This window comes from Saimiri boliviensis, chromosome 11 (genome assembly GCF_048565385.1).
Source record: "Saimiri boliviensis isolate mSaiBol1 chromosome 11, mSaiBol1.pri, whole genome shotgun sequence".
NCBI classification, from domain to species: domain Eukaryota; kingdom Metazoa; phylum Chordata; class Mammalia; order Primates; family Cebidae; genus Saimiri; species Saimiri boliviensis.
Window position 1 is genome coordinate 114,578,070 of NC_133459.1, and position 6,000 is coordinate 114,584,069.

The following is a 6,000-nucleotide window of genomic DNA, read 5'->3' on the forward strand; positions in this document are numbered from 1 at the left end:
AGATCTTAGCTGCCTGAGCATAAGACTTTTTTTCTTTCCATATTAATCTTGATCTTTCACTGTTTCACTTAAAGGAAGCACTTTACAGCTTCTCTTTGGCACCTCCGAATTGCTCACATTATTATTCTTGTGCTTTGGAGCCGTTATTAGATAAAATAAGAGCAAGTTGAACACAAGCCCTGGAAGACCTCAACAGTGAATCTGATAACAGAAACAGCAACTTCTCAGTGACTGAAGGGTGGGTAGGGCATGCAGTGGGGACAGGCTGGACAAAGGGATGATTCTCGTTCCAGCAAGACGGAGCAGGACCATGCAAGCGTTCATTGCACTGCTTAGAACAATGCAGTTCACAACATAGGGGTTATTTCTGGAATTTTCCATTTAACATTTTTGGATGGCAATTGACCACAGGTAACTGAAACTGCAGATAAAAGGACACTATTGTACTCTCTGGCAGAAAGAAAGCTAACTAGCTTTCTAACCACTTCTTATTAGGGCACTAATCCCTTCCCTCAGGGCCCCACCCTCATAGCTAATCTTCTCCCAGAGGTCCTACCTCCTCCTAGAGTAACATTAGGATGAAGGTTTCAGTATATGAATTTGGAGGTGACACAAACATTCAGTCTATTGCAAAAACCAAATAAACCTAAAAATATATGACTTGTGCCTTAAAACAAAAAATAATGTTGAAAAGAATATAAAAGTAAGATGCATGGAACCCTTAAATAAAAACAAACGGCAATAAACAAAGAGCCTTGACCTTATTAGAATACCACACATCATCTCTCTTCTCTTTGCCACATGTATCAGAAAGAAATCGGCCCCTTCATGAACTACAGTCAACTTCCAATCAACTGTTCCTGGAACTGAGTGGCAAGGAGCCAGGATTATCAGCATAGCATCCCAGCCCCTGCATGAGGCAAATGCTCACTGGAAAAGGATCATACCTCTACTGCTTTTATATTTATTCTAAACAATGTCATTACTCAATCAAATACACTAAGGGACATAGGAGACCAGACACAGTCAACACCAACCAAGAATAACAGTCAAGAGGAAGAGACACACAGGGACTCCAGAAAATGGAGTAAACAGTCACAGACTTTAGTTATGCTTAGAATGCTCCAGGAGACAAAACACAAGTTTGAGAATTTCAGCAAAGATGTTTTGGAGGGCCTAATTAATACATTAAGGCAAGAAAAAAAAGATACTAGGATTGGAAAAAAAAATTTTTTGTGTTGCTGATAACATGATTTTTGGTGTTGAAAAAAGAATGTATAGGTAAATTATTAGAAATAAGAAATGAATTAATTGATCAAGACATCTGGGTAAAGCTTAATGTTTAAATATGACTGAATTTATATATATTAGCCACTAAAAGTTTGAAAATGATGTATTACAAAGATATTACTATAATACCATCAAAATATCATAAATATGAATAACAAAAGTTCTGTAAGACTTCTGCACAGAAACTGTAAAATATTACTTAGAAAAATGTAAGAAAACCTAAACAAATGGAATCATTTATCATACTCATAGAAATATTGAAACTCAACATTGTGAAGATAATTCCCCTCAAATTTATAAATAGATTTAATGGAAACCCAATGAAAATTCCAACAGATATATTGTGTGGAAATTGACAAGAGTATTCCAACTTTTATATGGAAATGCAATGGATCAAGAATAGCAAGGACACTGTAGAAGAGGAAAAAGGCAGGAGTACTTACTCTTTGAGAATTATTATTTTTATATATTTTTATTTATCTATTTAGAAATAGGGTCCTGCTCTGTTACCTAGGCTGGTGTGAAGCGGTGCAATCATAGGTCACTGCAGCCTCAAACTCTTGGGCTCAAGTGGCTCTCCCATCTCAGCTTCCTAAGTAGCTAGGACTACAGGTATGTGCCACTATGCCCAGATAATTTTTGTATTTCTTTCTTTCTTTTTGCAGAAACAGAGTCTAGCCATGTTGCTCAGGCCAGTCTCAAACTCCTAACTCCTGGCTTCAAGCAATCCTCCTGCAAATCAAATCCACGATGAGATACCAACACACATCAGAATGGCTAAAACTAAAAATACCAAAAGAGGCAAGAATTGGGACGGTGTCAAGATTCCAGGATGTTCATATACTGATAGAAGACATGGGAATTGTACAACCATCTTAGAAAATATTTTGTCATTATCCACCAAAGTTAAAAAATGCACACACTAAGATCTAATAAGCTCTCTTCCATACAGAAATGTATACATGCACATCAAGATACATGTAGAAGAATGTTTATGGCAGCATTATTAGTAATAGTAAAATATATATATATATATATTAGCAGTAGGATGACTAAACATGGAATACTGTATAACAGCAGTGTCAAATAAAAATATAAGGTGAATTACATATGTAATTTTAAATGTTGTAGTAGCCACATTAAAAATAAGAAATAAACAAGTAAAATTAGTTTTAATATTTTATTTAACCTAATCCATCCAAAATATTATTGTTTCAACATATAGACAATATTAAAAATTATTAATGAGATATTTTACATTCTTTTTTGTACTAAATATTTGAACTCTGGAATGTACTTTACACTATAGCACATCTTATTTCAGACTAGTCACATTTCCAGGGCTCAAGAGCCTCCTGGGGTTAGTGGCTCTATATTAAACAGCATATCTTTATGGCAATTAAATGAGCAAATCACAGCTACATGCAAAATCAATGAATCTCTCAAATATAATATGAAGCAAAAGAAACCAGATACAAGAGAATGCATGTTACATGATTTCATCTAGCTCAAAAACAAGCAAGCCAAACTGCCATGCTGTTAGAGGTGAGAACAGTGCACGCCCCACCTAAGGAGCAGGGAGAGGGTAGTGATTAAACAGGGTGGAGTTTAGACTGCTAGGATTGGGGCCATGCCCTGTTTCTTGATGTGGATGTAGCACAGTTGTTCACTTTGTGAGCATTCGATGAGGACTTTTCTGTACATGTGTTGTAGTTCTCAACTTTTTTAAAAGAGGGGAGTAAAGAAGAAAGGGAAGAAAAGAAAGCTGCCACTGATAACCAAGTACATGCTAGAATTGAAGAGGAAGTTAAAATCACAGAAGGGGGTTTAGCAATCACCTAAGCAGAGAACAGGAAAATTCACACATCTGTGATTGATTTACTTGATGAAAATATACTGTAAATCAAAGAAAACACCATTCTGAAGGTTCAGAAGAGAGTGCCTCTGAATAGGATCAATGATAGGTTCCAACAGGAAATGTCAAAAAATAAGATCCAAATTGTTTCAAGTTACACAAAAGTAAGGGACAGAAGAATCCAACTACAGCCCTGTGGGCTACGTCTTGCCCACAGACCTGTTTCATTTGGCCTACGCACTGTTAAAAAAAAAAATACTCTTTGAACCTAGCTTTTAATATCTAGATTCTCTCCGAGAGAACGGCAGTGGGCTGTCACTGATCAGCACTTGTCCTTCAGCCTGTGCCGTTCATTTACGGTACCTGGGTAGTCACAGTGCAAACCGAGATTGCAACTCAGGCCTCTCTGGTTTTAAAGTCTTTTTCCGTTCCAATCCCAGAAAAAGAATATAGGTGCTGGGGCTGAAAAGAATATAGCAACTAAGAACTTACTATCAAGACTTATTATTCCTCCTTTCCTCTGAACTTCAATACTATTTTCCCAACTGGAAGGAAGAATGCCTTTACAGTTGTTGTTGTTGTTTTGTTTTGTTTGTTTGTTTGTTTGTTTTGAGACAGAGTCTCGCTCTGTTGCCTAGGCTGGAGTGCAGTGGCGAAATCTCAGCTCACTGCAACCTCTGCCTCCCAAGCAAATCTTCTGCCTCAGCCCCCGGAGTACCTGGGATTACAGGCACCCACCACCATGCCTGGCTAGTTTTTGTACTTTTAGTAGAGACAAAGTTTCTCCATGAAGGCCAGGCTGATCTTGAACTCCAGCCTCCCAAATTTCTTTACTTTTTACTTTGTAGTGATGCCTTCTCCATCAGTTCTTTTTAGAAGTTGCTAATTATTATGTACGATAGAATTGCCCAAAAGCTGCCCTTTCTAGAAACCACTTGAGGGAAGTCTTGGGGACCTGTTCAAGTCACCTACTGACCTGTTTCCCAGCTCAAAGTCCCTGAAGAAGAGATTTTAATGCATCATCACAGTGACAGAGGAGTTTTCAGAATACCCTAAGGTGTGTACACAGTAATGTGGACAGAGATGTTATGCGGAATTCCACGAGGCAATATGTGCAGATGTGCCTTGAAAAGAGTAGTCCACTGCATTAAATGTAAAAATGTGTTAATTAAAATCACCTGGAAATTTATTGCTAGAACTAGAACAAGAAGCTGAACACCGTTTCTAAGGTAACATTTAATTGATGGTCAGCAAATCAATGTGCTATAGCAGAGCATGATTTAGGAGTGATTAAATTTACTCTACTCTGCTTAATGTAAATGAAAGGTTCATACTCCTAATCCCTGTTTGCCCGAGGCCCCATGGTACAATCTTTCTGCTAATGACTATGAAGTGACTCAGAGTAAGAGAAAAGCAAATAGGAACCTCATGCTGTACCAAAAAAACCCACAACTCAGACTGTTCTAAGAACAAGCATTGAGTCCTAAGACCATCAACAACTCCAAGTAAAGGTTAGAGAACCACCCTGTCTTCCTTGGGTCACTGTTTTTTATTTCTCCTCTCTAAGTAGATCATCAATAAATCTGATGCTTTTATTCACCTATGGAATATTCCACAGCATCTTTGGTATCCAAAATTTGGAGACTAAAAGGGACCATGAGATTTATAGGCACCTAAGGGATTTATCTAATATATGTAAGTGCAATAAATACAGTTAAAATGGTACCACTTTTACAAAAAAACAAATTATCCCCATAATCTATGATATTTGTCATGTGTCTGTTGTATTGATTCTAAAATAATCACACTGATAACGATGACACAGTATCAACATGTAGATCCGTGTGAAAATTAAGTACCTGGCTTTTAGTTTTGACTGCCCTGAGATAAATAACGTAATTGTTCAGTGCTTCGGTTCATCCCACTGTGGAAGAAGTGATTTTGTTTATCCTCCGTATTCTTCTCAGAAAAGACTATTGTTGACCAAAGCCTTTAACTATGGAGGGAAATAACACATGTATCAAAAGTTATTGATGCTAGCCATGGCATACACAGCTGTGAACACTCAAAGACACCAGCCTGGGAGAACAATTCATGACATCCACACACGTGACATATTTCTCCCACAGATTACTAAGGTCGATTCTCTCACACTGGCCAACTAGGTAAGTGTCCCTTTCCTCTCCTACAGTTCCTGGAGCTATAAGGTAGACCTAAGGAGACTTTTCCAAAAGAACAAGAGTGCCTCTCTGACAGATTTGCGAGTAGCTGTATTTTCCTTCTCCAAAAGAAAAAAAAAATCCACACTACATAACCATTGTGCTTCAAATATATATTGATAGCTCACAAAAAAAGTGAATTAAAATAATATCTAGAAGAATCAAAAGAGCTCTATTCCTTTTTTACTAAGAAACAAATTTACATTTACTCCCTTGACTCCATCCAAGATCCTTACTCCTTCCACTCTCTGACCTACATTCTACCTTCTCTCAAAAAGGAAAAAATCCTCAAGAAAGAAAAATTAATTGCGAAAATTCAGTTCCAAAGCATTCTTCTTGTACTCAGGGTTTATTTGCCAGACTGATTTGATCCAATGTCTAGGACACACCTAGTCAAGGATTTAATAGGCACTATTTGATAAGTCAGCTGAATCTTATCCCTCTACCAGAACCAGTGGTAAGATAGGACGGGACTGGCAAAGAACAACAACAAAAAAAAAACAAAGAAAAGAAAATAGGGAAGAGGAGGGGAGGGGATGGGAGGGGAGGGGAGAAGAAAAAGAAAGAAAGAAAGAAAGAAAGAAAGAAAGAAAGAAAGAAAAGAAAAGAAAGAAAAGAAAGAAAGAAAGAAAGAAA